The 15007-nt window shown below is 42.6% G+C and overlaps 1 protein-coding gene across 3 annotated transcripts in view; it reads right to left on the minus strand.

The window, feature by feature from the left end:
- The window catches only part of LOC144824365 (CD5 antigen-like), a 1020628-nt gene that overhangs the window by 525309 nt on the left and 480312 nt on the right, over positions 1 to 15007 (minus strand). The window lies entirely within an intron of this gene.

Raw genomic sequence — 15007 nt, forward strand, 5'->3', positions numbered from 1 at the left:
CCTTCCTCAAAATTAGACCAGCGCTCTGGGTCCCTTGTGAATAAAACCGAACACTTGCGAGTGTATTCTGCTTACGGAAACATCGCCATTTACACTTATAAGACCGCATTCACTTATGCTTTACCAGAGGACCAAAGTGAGAACGGCCTCCTCTGTGTAGGTGCGGTCTCGATGTTAGTTAGACAACAGCCAATTACACTTCACGATTTGAAGATACAATATGCAAATAAGTAGGCATCGAATCTCTTTCCGATGATTGGCCCACCGTTTACTCTGGGTGGCCCAATCATATACAGCTATGGCCTTTAAAACACAGGCAGGAAACGGGGCCCGTTGTATGGAAGACGGAATCCCTTCTATCAGCGGGGGCACTCGGCTTTCGGAGGTGAGACCCTTTGTCAGCTTCTCAATCAGAAGCACAACGAGTAGGACCACATCCCCATAGTTCCAGTTCTCAAGTTTTAAAATGGATATTTCATCCCCCCCTTTTTCTTCTATTAGGCAACCTGGTCTTGATAGCAGCGGCGTCCATTTGAAATTATCTGCTTTTAAACATAATAACTCCACTGAGTTGGAACACAGAGTCCTCGTAATTCAGGTAGGAAAGGTTTCTCCTCACTAGAAATAAGGATTCCTTATAATATGAACACAGCTCTTTCCTACCATTTATCAGGAATTCGTGCTAATTGGTAAAAAAAAATCCTTTATCATGTTATTAGGAAAACGACAATTCTTTTAAAGTTCTATATTCAAGCCCACTGCAAGACTTTTATATCAACAGAGAACTACGATGAGCAACCCACAGTAGAGGGTATGTTATGATAGACTTAACAATTTATCACAGCCTACAATAGTAACTTAAAGTAGTTTATCTAATGAGAGCTATGCTCTTTTATTCTTGATTCCACTCTAGATCGCCACTAGAAATTCCATTCCTGGTCCTCCAATATATCCCCAAAGAGATGTGCGATAAATGACTCCCACAGGAGGTATGGTATAGTAAGTCCTGATAATAATAATGAATAGTAAGATAGTACCCTTCTAGCATATGGTGAGGAGGCAGTGACCTAAGATTGTATTATTACAGTCTGAAAGAATCTCTTTCTCTCTCTTCACAAATCCGCAGGATTGTCATCATAATTTACCTAAATAGAACCGTCCGAATTTTAACAACTTTCACAAATACGTCGTACCTCAGAGATTAATAAGACTCTTAAGGACTTTATCAATAGGTAAGACAATTCTTCAGCAACCGTAGCAAACTAATAACACCCATATCAGTGAACGCAACTCATTGAGGTACCATGGGAGGCCATAAGGCATATAAACATAGTTTAGCCTTCTTGTTCAGATAGGGTACAAGCATTGTAAATACAATAATGTATTGCAGTTACAACAAGATGTCTATAGACCCATGTAACAAGTGTTTAGAATACTTGACAGGACTATCAGTGTGCTACAATTATTTCCTGTAGAAGAGTATGGTCTAAGGGTTATAACTTGTGATGTTTTTTTGAGGCAATGTAATGTGTCATATAGATCTTACAATGTACAAATTTACAACTGTATGTAAATTTATTGTAGGGAAATAAGGTGGACTACAGTTACACGAAACCACCGAATCGCGTCGACGCAACTGTATAGTACAATTAAAACCTACACCATTTACGTTTATATCTAACAATCTCTAGTGATAAAACAGTGGTGTATACAACTGGGATTTCTTTTAATGTACAACTTGTATTTAACCATTTGTGTGCTTTACAAATCTTTGTCTGTCTTCTGTTTTGTGCAGGTCACAAGACAAGCGTTATTGTTGTTCAAAATTTTTTTAGGCACCATAATCTGTATAAAATGTGTTAATGAATTGTTTTTAATCATACTTTGAGTTTAATAAATCTGTTAATCCTTTCACTTTTGTGCCTATATGAGTTCTTATAGATAGAATGTTCTTTGAGGCTAAGTTTTAGCTTGTGTTGTAATTATCTTCAAGGGAATTATCTCTTTTTCACTGGTTGGATAACCTCACTTCCCTTGAAAGTTCCAAGGGGTTCCTCTCTCCTCTTTCAAACACAGAGTAATGATGTACAGACCTGACCTCCATTCCCCTGATTGCCTGGGACTCCAGCACTGCCTCATAGGTACTCTACCTTTATTCTGCATCCGGCACTGGGCAATTTACCTGGCCACCGTTTATTCACGGCACTGTTTCGTTTACCGCATTATGGCACTTGCCTTGTAGCTTGCATGCACGCATCATGCCCATTGTTCAAACCACAGGGCATGTACACCAGGTTAGCGTAACTTGGTGCTGTCACTTTAATGGCAGAGACAGCACACGCAGCCTTCCACCTCCCCCGGGCGATTGCACGCACCAACTGACGCACATTGTATAACGCCCCTGACTTGTGCAAATCCTTGAAAACATGTTTCCATGATGTTATATATTTTCCACATAAACAGTTGTACATGCTTTTTCATGCAATATTTTGCGGGCGACAAAATAGCGGTTTGAGATACTTAATTATTACTATGTTTTTTGTATTTCGGGACTTTGATATGAATTCAATATGACATCCGGATGTTGCCTTGGATTCAGAACTGGCTTTAAGAATCTCTCTCACTATGGTTTTCATGTTACCTTTGTGATTTCACTTGAATGTCCTTTAAAATATGTCTGCCTACCTTCTGTCCCGCAGTCCCATTTCTATCACTTCAGATTAACTTTATTTAAACCTTTTGCACACCATTGTCATTTGCGTGATCAAGGCTTGTGAGAAGCCGAAACATGTAGCAGGTGATTAAACACCCTTGGACTGATCTTGTTTCGCATGTTTTTGGCTGCCGCTGAGAGCGTATTTACTGTGTACTTCTGACAAGAATACTATATATAATGTGTAAATATGTGTTTCACCCTGTTTTAAAAAGTGCAGTATTTGGAGCATCTCTGCAGAAATCGTGGAGACGTTGCGACTACAAATGTTTTTTTTAAACCTTTAAATTATTAATAAAGTTAAACAAATGAGAGGGATTCACACACACACCCACACACATGCATTAAACAGTAGTCCATTAAATACTTATAATCTATAATATCATATAAAAAACACTTATAAATGCACTCAAAAAACAAAGGTTACAGGGATTTATAGTTCGCTGAAAAAAACAAAGGCTACAGGGACATTATAGTTACATTCAGATTTCTCTCGTACAAACCCAGAGAAATTCAGCAGTTATTTTTAGCTGTTCTAACTATAACTTATGACCCCACAATGCACTGCTTATGACCTTACACATTATATCACTTATATCATGGTCAGTGACATCACTGATGACATCATACATGACACCTCAAATGACATAGCCTTTGTGTTGTGTGGTGTTTTTCTTCCCGTTGCAGGAAGGTCAATTAGAGTGGGCTCGGGAACAATATTAACTTGTAAAAGACCTCTGTGAGATGGGCCATTTCACAAGTAAACTTAACGTTAGGACTGAGAAAAGGCCCACTTAATCCAAGCTGGCCCAAAACCCAATAGGAGGTAAGAGTCCCTCTTTCTGTTTTAGTGGGGTTGGTTATTCCCTGTTCAACAATGGCAATGACTCCGAGATGCGGTCCACAATAGCCCCCACACTACAACATTTGCCTTATAGTCAATGTTAGCAGCACTCATGTGCTACATTCGTCCAAGTTTGCAGCAGGTGGGACGGCCTAGAACAGTCCTAATCACCTGTATGGCAACCATCAATCACAGGAGGACAGGGTTGTACCTATGCTGACTCAAGTTTCCCAATGTTGTGGATCCGCAATCTCTCCCAGTCATGCTTAGATGATGCATCACCCTTCTCCCCCTTCAAACAACCCAATTTGGGGTAAATTTTCATTGCACAGCTCTGAAGTTCACGACGGTCCTGAACAACAGCACTGACTTCATGGTGGTGCATTCACATGTGAGGGGCTGACTTCAGACTGCCCAAATCTGACAGCCTTCCATTCATAGCACGTGCCTCTGTTGGCACACAAGTGGCCACAGACTTGGACACACACATGGAGGGTGGCCTGCAGTTTACTGGACAGTTGGGAACTCATGTAATTTCATGTATCATAACTACGCAAAATTACATACAAAATATGCAAAACAATGAATAATTGAACAAAATGCATCACACACTTAAGAACTTACCTGAAACAGTCATTCAGCAAAAAACTCCATTTGGTTTGACTCAACTATGCCACTTGCATTCGGATGTATATTTTTGTGCAAAAAATTTATCCTGGTAAAAAATCTGCCTGAAATGTTTTTTCAACCTCCCACTTTAACCCCTTCGGTGCTCATGACGGAACGGTTCCGTCATGAGCGTCGGTTGGCCTTTGCTCATGATGGAACCGTTACGTCATGAGCCCGTTGGCTCATTAGAACCTTCAGCACAGCGCGAGAATTCGCGCCGCGCTGAAGAGGTTAAAGGAATTGCTGTTCATTTCAAAATACTGTGGGTAATTTTCGGATTTCTGGCTTCAATATAAACAATGACCCAAATGGTCTCCTTCTAGGCACATTGAAGCACACATATGCGATAGCCCATACTTCACGTGCCCCTCTTCCGGCGTTCACTGACGTTGACAAAGACACTGGCAGTGCCCCACGCTTCACAGCAGCCCCCTTTCTGAAGTACTACAAAAGGGGGTGGTGATGGACGTAGCATCAGAACCAATCAAACACTCACACCCAGTCAAAAGATCTGGGTTTGATCCATCACCGTTCTTTAGCCCACTCTGCCACCCCAGTGCAGACATGGCTATATGCAAATCAGTCTGACCCTGTGCCTCATAGGAACAGTCCAGCCCGAACTGCCAAGCCATGCCTTTCCTGGACCGGAAACAAGCTTCCGAGGACCGGTTTCTGGCATTCCAACCGTCTTCAGCCCGGCTTGCTTGAATCCAGTGGCAAAGTGAGCAGGGGACTCACATCTGAGCATACCCTGCCACACTTATGGCGGCCAAAAGCGGTACAAAAGGGGGTGGGGATGGACGGAGCATCAGAACCAATCAAACACTCACACCCAGTCAAAAGATCTGGGTTTGATCCATCACCGTTCTTTGGCCCACTCTGCCACCCCAGTTCAGACATGGCTATATGCAAATCAGTCTGACCCTGTGCCTCATGGGAACAGTCCAGCCCTAACTGCCAAGCCATGCCTTCCCTGGACCGGAAACAAGCTTCCGAGGACCGGTTTCTGGCATTCCAGCCGTCTTCAGCCACACTTGCTTGAATCCAGTGGCAAAGTGAGCAAGGGACTCACGTCTGAGCATACCCTGCCACACTTATGGCGGCCAAAAGCGGTACAAAAGGGGGTGGTGATGGACGGAGCATCAGAACCAATCAAACACTCACACCCAGTCAAAAGATCTGGGTTTGATCCATCACCGTTCTTTAGCCCACTCTGCCACCCCAGTTCAGACATGGCTATATACAAATCAGTCTGACCCTGTGCCTCATGGGAACAGTCCAGCCCGAACTGCCAAGCCATGCCTTCCCTGGACCGGAAACAAGCTTCCGAGGTCCGGTTTCTGGCATTCCAGCCGTCTTCAGCCCGGCTTGCTTGAGTCCAGTGGCAAAGTGAGCAAGGGACTCACGTCTGAGCATACCCTGCCACACTTATGGCGGCCAAAAGCGGTACAAAAGGGGGGTGGTGATGGACGGAGCATCAGAACCAATCAAACACTCACACCAAGTCAAAAGATCTGGGTTTGATCCATCACCGTTCTTTAGCACACTCTGTCACCCCAGTACAGAGATGGCTATATGCAAATCAGTCTGACCCTGTGCCTCATGGGAACAGTCCAGCCCGAACTGCCAAGCCATGCCTTCCCTGGACCGGAAACAAGCTTCCGAGGACCGGTTTTTGGCATTCCAGCCGTCCTTAGCCCGGCTTGCTTGAATCCAGTGGCAAGGTGCTCACTTCCGGTCGAGGGAAGGCATGGCTTGGCAGTTCGGGCTGGACTGTTCCCATGAGGCACAGGGTCAGACTGATTTGCATATAGCCATGTCTGAACTGGGGTGGCAGAGTGGGCTAAAGAACATTGATGGATCAAACCCAGATCTTTTGACTGGGTGTGAGTGTTTGATTGGTTCTGATGCTCCGTCCATCACCACCCCCTTTTGTAACGCTTTGGCCGCCATAAGTATGGCAGGGTATGCTCAGACGTGAGTCCCTTGCTCACTTTGCCACTGGATTCAAGCAAGCCGGGCTGAAGACGGCTGGAATGCCAGAAACCGGTCCTCGGAAGCTTGTTTCCGGACCAGGGAAGGCTTGGCTTGGCAGTTCGGGCTGGACTGTTCCCATGAGACACAGGGTCAGACTGATTTGCATATAGCCATGTCTGAACTGGGGTGGGAGAGTGGGCTAAAGAACGGTGATGGGCTAATGAACGGTGACGGATCAAACCCAGATCTTTTGACTGGGTGTGAGTGTTTGATTGGTTCTGATGCTCCGTCCATCACCACCCCCTTTTGTACCGCTTTGGCCGCCATAAGTGTGGCAGGGTATGCTCGGATGTGAGTCCCTTGCTCACTTTGCCACTGGATTCAAGCAAGCCGGGCTGAAGACGGCTGGAATGCCAGAAACCGGTCCTCGGAAGCTTGTTTCCGGATCAGGGAAGGCTTGGCTTGGCCGTTCGGGCTGGACTGTTCCCATGAGACACAGGGTCAGACTGATTTGCATATAGCCATGTCTGAACTGGGGTGGGAGAGTGGGCTAAAGAACGGTGATGGGCTAATGAACGGTGACGGATCAAACCCAGATCTTTTGACTGGGTGTGAGTGTTTGATTGGTTCTGATGCTCCGTCCATCACCACCCCCTTTTGTACCGCTTTGGCCGCCATAAGTGTGGCAGGGTATGCTCAGACGTGAGTCCCTTGCTCACTTTGACACAGGATTCAAGCAAGCCGGGCTGAATACGGCTGGAATGCCAGAAACCGGTCCTTGGAAGCTTGTTTCCGGTCCAGGGAAGGCATGGCTTGGCAGTTCGGGCTGGACTGTTCCCATGAGGCACAGGGTCAGACTGATTTGCATATAGCCATGTCTGAACTGGGGTGGCAGAGTGGGCTAAAGAACGGTGATGGATCAAACCCAGATCTTTTGACTGGGTGTGAGTGTTTGATTGATATAGATGCTCCGTCCATCACCACCCCCCCTTTTGTACCGCTTTGGCCGCCATAAGTGTGGCAGGGTATGCTCAGACGTGAGTTCCTTGCTCACTTTGCCACTGTATTCAAGCAAGTCGGGCTGAAGACGGCTGAAATGCCAGAAACCGGTCCTCGGAAGCTTGTTTCCGGTCCAGGGAAGGCATGGTTTGGCAGTTCGGGCTGGACTGTTCCCATGAGGCACAGGGTCAGACTGATTTGCATATAGCCATGTCTGAACTGGGGTGGCAGAGTGGGCTAAAGAACGGTGATGGATCAAACCCAGATCTTTTGACTGGGTGTGAGTGTTTGATTGGTTCTGATGCTCCGTCCATCACCACCCCCTTTTGTGCACCTTTCTGAAGTACAGCAGGCGTTGGCTTTGGTGCCCACACCGACAATGGACTGCACTTTATGGTGGGCTGCCAACTTTGGCATGTGGACCACGCACAAGCAATGGTCTCCATCAGATTGTATGTCTCAAACATTGCTCACCGCTATTCACTTTCAAAGATTTCTGTTCCGTCTTGCTCCCCCAGGTGCTTTTCTCCTCTTCACAGGATCCAGTGGTCTTGGCAAGCAGGCAGAAGCGCCTTCTCCAGGTTCAAGTGTTATATTCCATATAGGTACCCTATATAGGTGCAGGTTTCACTACAACCTTTCACCTATATCCTTCCCTACATTATATACATAACGGTTCATAGGGACCAACCTTTTACCTTGTTATGACACTGCATTCAGAACGCAGGTTTTTCCATGGTTCTATACTCATACATTTTGCATGAGGCTTATTGGGAGCACAGCAGGACAAACATCTCCTGTATAATATCTATGTTTAAGTTCAGGCCCGACATCATCCTTTAGGCGGACACAGTAATAAAGCAACGTAGACCCATGGGGACACCTGTGGGTATATATACATCATGTCTTGCTTAGACAGACAGAGGAGACCATGACTTCCTGGCTGACACACTGAGCTGAGACTCTGAGGTTCCTGCATGTAGACACTCTAGCTCACAGTGGTCTAACATCCCTCGTGGGGTGTACAACTCGAGACCAGGACGGGGTCCCATATTCTCTCCATTCTCAGGTAATGGGGTTGACTAGACCTTAAAGGGATTCATGTCATAACACCGATGCTAGGTACATTTAGGTACATTTAGTTATGGAGACATCATTGGAAGCGCACTGTCTTATCATGTGTTTTATGTACTAGTATATGTTCATGATTACTGCAAAATGGTAAAACTGTACAATCCCTTTACTTTGGTAGTACTGCTAACCATATATCTCTGCTACTGTCTGATGGTTGCTACAGCACATCTATTTTACATGAGAATAACAACTGTTCAATAAATTCTTATTGAAATGCCCAGACTGTTTATTCTGTGTATTGCTGATACAAACTAAGTGAGAATGAGTGACTGAGGGAATAGTAGTATATTGTTTCCACAATACTGGGGGATCAGGGATGTCATGTTCTGAGGTTGCCAGAAACTATTCTCTCCCTGATAAGAGGAGAATCTAGTGGCACTGTGAGCTAGCTTATTCAAAACAGGTTAACGTATCTGGTGGGGGTAATCGGACCCAGTCTGCCACCAAACCCACAGTTTATGTTATCCGAACATGCAGATCCAGTATAGGATATATAGGAACTACCTGACATGGCGACACCAATTTTGGTTGGGTACTTATTTAACAGTAGAATCTGAGTAGTTCAGTCGTGCTATTTTCAGAGACCGCTACTCACAAACACCAGAGATGTCTGGAGTCGGTGGGCACAAACTCCTCCACAGCTGAGTAGGCAAAAAATCCTATTTATTAGCTGTTGGTTAATCAAGCTTGAAGGACACAGTGTTACTAAATTTTGCATAAGCACCTTATCTTAATTTCCTTGGAAAAATTCTTCTTTTCAAAATGACTGAGACATGAGGTGACATGAGAGTAAATCTGCACCTCTCAGGGGAAGAAGATACAGACGGAAATCCAATTGCTGAAAAAATTCAGACATACAGTCACCCTGAAATGGTTAGAAAATGGTTTGTCAGCCAGGGGTGGCTTAGTAGTTTTCGTGATTGAGGCACACAAGTCACACAAAACAGAGGTATTTTATTCATAGGTTACATTCCCAGCCACAGATGCGAGAACACAGATATTTTACTCTTACACAGAAGGAGATGCTCCAGTGGAATATGGTCCCTTTGAGGATATAGAGATTCCACTCACGTACCAGGAACACTTATACTGGTTTAAAGGTGCCCACCCCCACATAAGAGGAAGAGTAAGATTAGACACACTCGGAGGAGAAGGGGCAACATGGCGGATATTAGCAGCCAACTTGAAGGCAAGTGCACCACCCTGTTTTCTTTTTTTTTCTTTTTTTTTTTTATTGATTTTATGGCAGAGGAGAGATGCACAGTAGAAAATACAAACAGAAGTATTGCATATATTATCAATCAACAATACGTCAATAAATCACAGATAAAAAAAAAAAAAGAAAAAAGAAAATAACAATAATGAAATCAAAGCAGTCTGATTAAATCCAATTTGTTATAGGTGACCATAATTTCTGACCAAAAATCTTTTTTTTCCGACCCTTGAGTTTATAAACTGTCTTTTCTAATCGATAAACATTTAATAATTTAGATTGCCAGTCATGGAACTTTGGTGGGTCAGGATCTAACCATCGTGAAGTTGTACAGAAACGAAATGCAGACATAGCTATAAAAATAAAACCTTCTTCTTCAATCATCCTTTCTATTTGATCCGTTTGAATTCCAAATATTACCAGATCAGATGATAGAACAACAGTCGATTCCAAAATAATATTTAAAAATTCTTGTACTTTGGTAACGAATTGGGTTAACTTAGGACAAGAAAAAAGCATATGGGTTAAGTTAGCAGCCAGAAGACCACAGCGATTACAGTTAGTACCCTTCAAAGCTTTCCATTTCAGAAGTTTAAAAGGTGTATGGTACAGATCAAAAATAGACATATAGTGCTGACTTTTAAGTGATCCGTTAAATAACACCCTAAAACTAACCTCTAGAGATCTTGATATATCGATTCTATCAATCCCTAAACTCCTCTGCCATTTGTCTGTCCAAGCTTCAAGGTCATCTGGAGTTTTATCTAATATCATATGGTACAGTATCCCAATTCGTGCTTTTTTCTTAATGCTTTCTAAAATATCTATTTTATTCATAGATTTTGTGAATAGTACATTTTTAGACTTCAAAAAGCTACGTATCTGTAAGAATTTGAAAAAATCGGCTTTATTAATACTGTACTTTTTTTGAAGCTCAACAAATGATACAAATTGATCATCCTGATACAACGACCCAAGAGAGCAGATCCTGAGGTTGTTCCATCTAATCATCACGGAATCATTAAAACATTTTGGCAAAAGTGGATTCTTAAGAAGGGGTGTATAAAAGTTAAATATGGACAAAAGATGAAATTTCTTATTGATTTGTTTCCAAACCTGTTGTGCTGAAATCATGATTTTGAATTTAGCTATTTTGTAGTAACTAGGTTCTAAGAATTTAACAAGACATTGTCGGGCTTCTTTTCCCAAAAGCATTTCATAGATTGATGGTGACATGGCGATATCTAAATTAAAATCTTGGAGTACTAAAGTGCCCATTAGCCTAAGTGTAATTGCCCAGTATTATAAGTGGAAATTAGGGACCCCCAGACCTCCTCTTATTTCGGAAGAGGGCACCATTTAAGGGACCTCCTAGATCTCCGATATCCCCATAAAAACCTAGAGATAATTTGATCTAATTTACTAAAAAAAGCCGAAGAAAAAAGAAGAGGAATGGTGCGAAAAACATAAAGAAATTTAGGAAAGATAATCATTTTAATTACGTTAGTGCGTCCCCACAATGATAAATGTAAGTTGTTTAATCTTTCAAGTGTACGGTTCGTAGTCGCTAATAAAGGGTCAGTATTGAGCCCAACAATATCCTCCACTTTGGCAGAAATTATAATGCCGAGATATGGAGCAGTGGGGGCCAGTATAACATCTTCTGGTCTGCCTACTGCCGAGTGGATTATCTGTGTTTTCATGATATTTAACTTATAGCCTGATAATTCACTAAATTCATTGGCCAATTCTGTAATTTTAGGTAAAGATAAAGCGACATCAGTGGTGACAATAGCCACGTCATCAGCGTATGCAAGGATTTTATGTTCCAGCTGATGCAGCACAACAGGGGGAATTCCAGTTTCTTTTATTAGTGTTATCAGATAGGGCTCAATATATAGCGCGAATAAAAGAGGGGAACAGGGGCACCCCTGTCTTGTTCCCCTCGTGATTGAGAAAGATGTAGATGTATCGGTTCCTATTCGAATAACCGCCTTAGGTCTGGTGTATAGCGCCTGAATGGCTGTAATATATTCTAAGGGAAACCCTTTCCATATAAGAACAGACCACAGGAAACCCAGTCAACTCTGTCAAAAGCTTTTTCGGCGTCCAACAGAATAACGCCGACTGGGGATCCTGTGGCCTGCGCCCAATCCAAAAGAGTGATTATGCGTCTAATGTGATCCGTAGTATCCCTTCTCTTTATAAAACCATGTTGAATCTTTGAGACTAGAGCTGGCATTAAATCGTTTAGTCTATTGACCATTATTTTAGAAAAGATTTTGCTGTCTGCTGTTATAAGAGATATTGGTCGATAAGACCCTAACTCGTCGGCGTTTTTCCCTTTCTTTTTAAATACTATAATGGTGGCCAGGGACCATGAGTCAGGTGGATATCCTAGGAAAGCTTGATGAAATATCTTAATCAGTTCTAGTTTAAGCATATTCCTGAAGGTACGGTAGAATTCTAGAGGAATTTGGTCTGGCCCCATAGCTTTACCTAGCGCCAGGCTGAGTATAGCTGATTCAATCTCCTCCCAGGTTATAGGAGTGGCTAATACATTGCTTTCAATTTCTGTTAATTGCGTATTATTGATATTGTTCAGATAATCCATAGGGTTTTATCATCATTAATTTCATTAGTAGCTTTATTATATAGGACTTTATAAAAATCTCTAAATGCATTCAGTACACATGTTTTGGATTCTTGCAATGTTCCCTCCAGATCTTTAATTTTCGAGATATCATTCGATGTGGCCTTCTGTCTAAGCCTTTGTGCCAATATTTTCCCCGTTTGTTCACTTAATTCATAACGTTCAGCTTTATGTTGTTTGTATTTAAGCGCCACCTGATCGGCCAAATGAGAATATACCGAGGCTCGTTCAATAGTCAGAAGCTGTTGCGCCTCCTCGGCACCTTGACCATGTTTCAGACTAATAGCTAATTTTACTTCGGCATTCTTAACTTTGTCGATTTTATTCTTGAATTCCGCTTGCATCTTTTTACGCTGAAAGTTAGAGTAGCTGATAGTTTCGCCCCTGACTATAGATTTAAAAGTGTCCCAGACAACTTGAACTGAGGCTGTGTCATTATTACGATCAAAAAAATCTTTAATAATTTCCGCCATATAACGGAGATAACTTTCATCAAGTAACAAACTCCTTTGAAAAGACCATTGACTGTTCAGGTTGACATTTTTAAAGGAGAATAATAGTTCAAGTATCAAAGGGTTATGGTCCGAAACCAGTTGAGGTAACAATTCGATATTCGCTTTGTCCAACAAACAAGATGAAATGAAAAAATAATCTAAACGAACAAACTTCTTGTGAGGGATCGAGAAAAAAGTGTGACCGGGGTCAGTGGGTTGTAAATTGTACCATACATCATGCAGCCCATTTGTTAGAACCAATTCTCTTAACACACTATATGTCCTACATTTACGGCCTTTATACTTCATAGTGGTCCTGATGTTACAGTTAAAATCAACATGAACATTTAGATCCCCACACAGTATTATGGGTTGACAAAAAGCCGCTAGCTCTACATTTACTGTATTAAACACTTCATTATCATCTATGTTAGGACCGTATAAAGAACAGATAGTAAATTTATGACCTTCGACAATAATTTCCGCCAATGCCCATCTGCCCCATTTATCAGCAAGTGTTTTAGAACATTTACCAGCCCCAGGTTTCATACAAATTGCGACTCCTCTTTTAATGCCAGTTTGCTTAGAGCACACTAGAAGTTCAAGACCCAAATTTTTTAATATATTTCGTTTATCCCAAGAAATATGGGTTTCTTGTATACATAAAATATCGAGACTAAGCAACTGAATTAATCTGGATAAAACCCCAACTTTTTTGACATCATTCAGGCCATTGACATTCATTGTGCATATTTTGATCTTCTTATCCATTTTGAAATAAACCCAGGTCCAGATACAGATATAAAATTAACAGAATTATATGCTTTGCTGTAGATTCATGCAAGAAAATCATAAAAGAAGCTGTATATGCTATAAATGCACTGGCAGCTTCCTCTGCCTTACACCCCCACCACCACCCTTGTGCCACCCACCCCCATCCCCCGTGGGTCCCTCCCCCCACCCTCCCCACCACATGAGGCTCAGGAACAGCCAGTTCCTGATGAAAATGGAGTGCCGTGTCCTCGCGCACTCAAGTAACCTGGAAGAACAACCTAGCCAGACAAAGAAAAAAAATAAAGACAGAGGAGGTAGAAGCATTTGTACTAACAGTGAGGAAAAGGGAGGATAAGGAAAGGAAGAACATATCATCCCTGTTTTCTGTTATTCATATCCCCTATCCTTGTCTTATGACAAATTCATAATGATGCTAAGTATTCCTTGGCTTTCAATTCAGATTGAAAAAATTTGGTCTCCCCTTTAAACAACATTTTTAGTTTGGCAGGGTTTTGCAAGAAGACAGTAGCCCCTTTTTTTTGAAAGTCTGGAATAAGTTGACGCAGATGCCAGCGCTGGGATACCGTCGCTTGACAGAAATCTGGTCTCACGAAAAATTCACAGTTCTTGGCTTCCGCTTTTTTGTCGGGTCTGGCTAATGCATAAATTTCTTCCCTGGCAAGAAAGTTATTAAAGGAAACTAGTATCGCCCTGGGATATTCTGTCGTCGATTGATTTTGTGTCCTTATGACAAATGGAAATCTGTGTGCTCTCTGCACTTCTTTAGACCAGTCCCAGGATACCAGGTCAGGGAAGGCCTCGTTTAGTAACTCAACAATGAACATTCTTACATCTGACCCCTCCTTTTTCTCTGGTATACCGAGAAAACGTAAGTTATGTCTTCGGGACTGGTTTTCAAGACCAGCCAGTTTATATAGAACATCATCTTTCTGGGCTTTAACATTCTCAAGTTCTTGCTGCTGAGCTATAGTCAGATCCTCGAGAGCTGAAATTCTTGCCTCCGTTTCTGTCACTCTGTCTGCTGTTTCAGCACAGAGTTTAATGGCTCGACGAACTGTATTCTTTACTTTAGAACAGGTTGCTTGAGTACGTAAATTTTCTGCCTTACTTTCGGCTCGGTGGCTCACCATAGTGTTATAAATAGTGGTTAGAGTAATCTCGTTATTATTAGTGGTATCATGCCCTTAAGCGGCGGGTTCTGAACTGTTGGTCATCTTGTCAGCTTCTCTCGGTTTTCTGGGTGCATGCCCCTCTTGCGGCAAACCCGCGGTCCCCTCTGCACGGAGTTCGGAGTCTATGTCGGCATGGCGCTGAGATCCCCTTTTTTTGCGTTTCTTAACTGTAGATGCACTTGAATTAGGTGAATTAATGTTCGAGTTAGAATTAGGTTCTCCTTCGATTTCAGCTTCAATGGAGCTGCTTTCATTGCAATATTCAGCCCAGTCTTTACTAACGTTTGTGCTTTCATCTGAGGAAAGGTCCGATAAAGAGTAAAAGTTTTCAAGGGCTTCTTGGG

The sequence above is a fragment of the Lissotriton helveticus genome, chromosome 3_1 (genome assembly GCF_964261635.1).
Source record: "Lissotriton helveticus chromosome 3_1, aLisHel1.1, whole genome shotgun sequence".
NCBI lineage: Eukaryota > Metazoa > Chordata > Amphibia > Caudata > Salamandridae > Lissotriton > Lissotriton helveticus.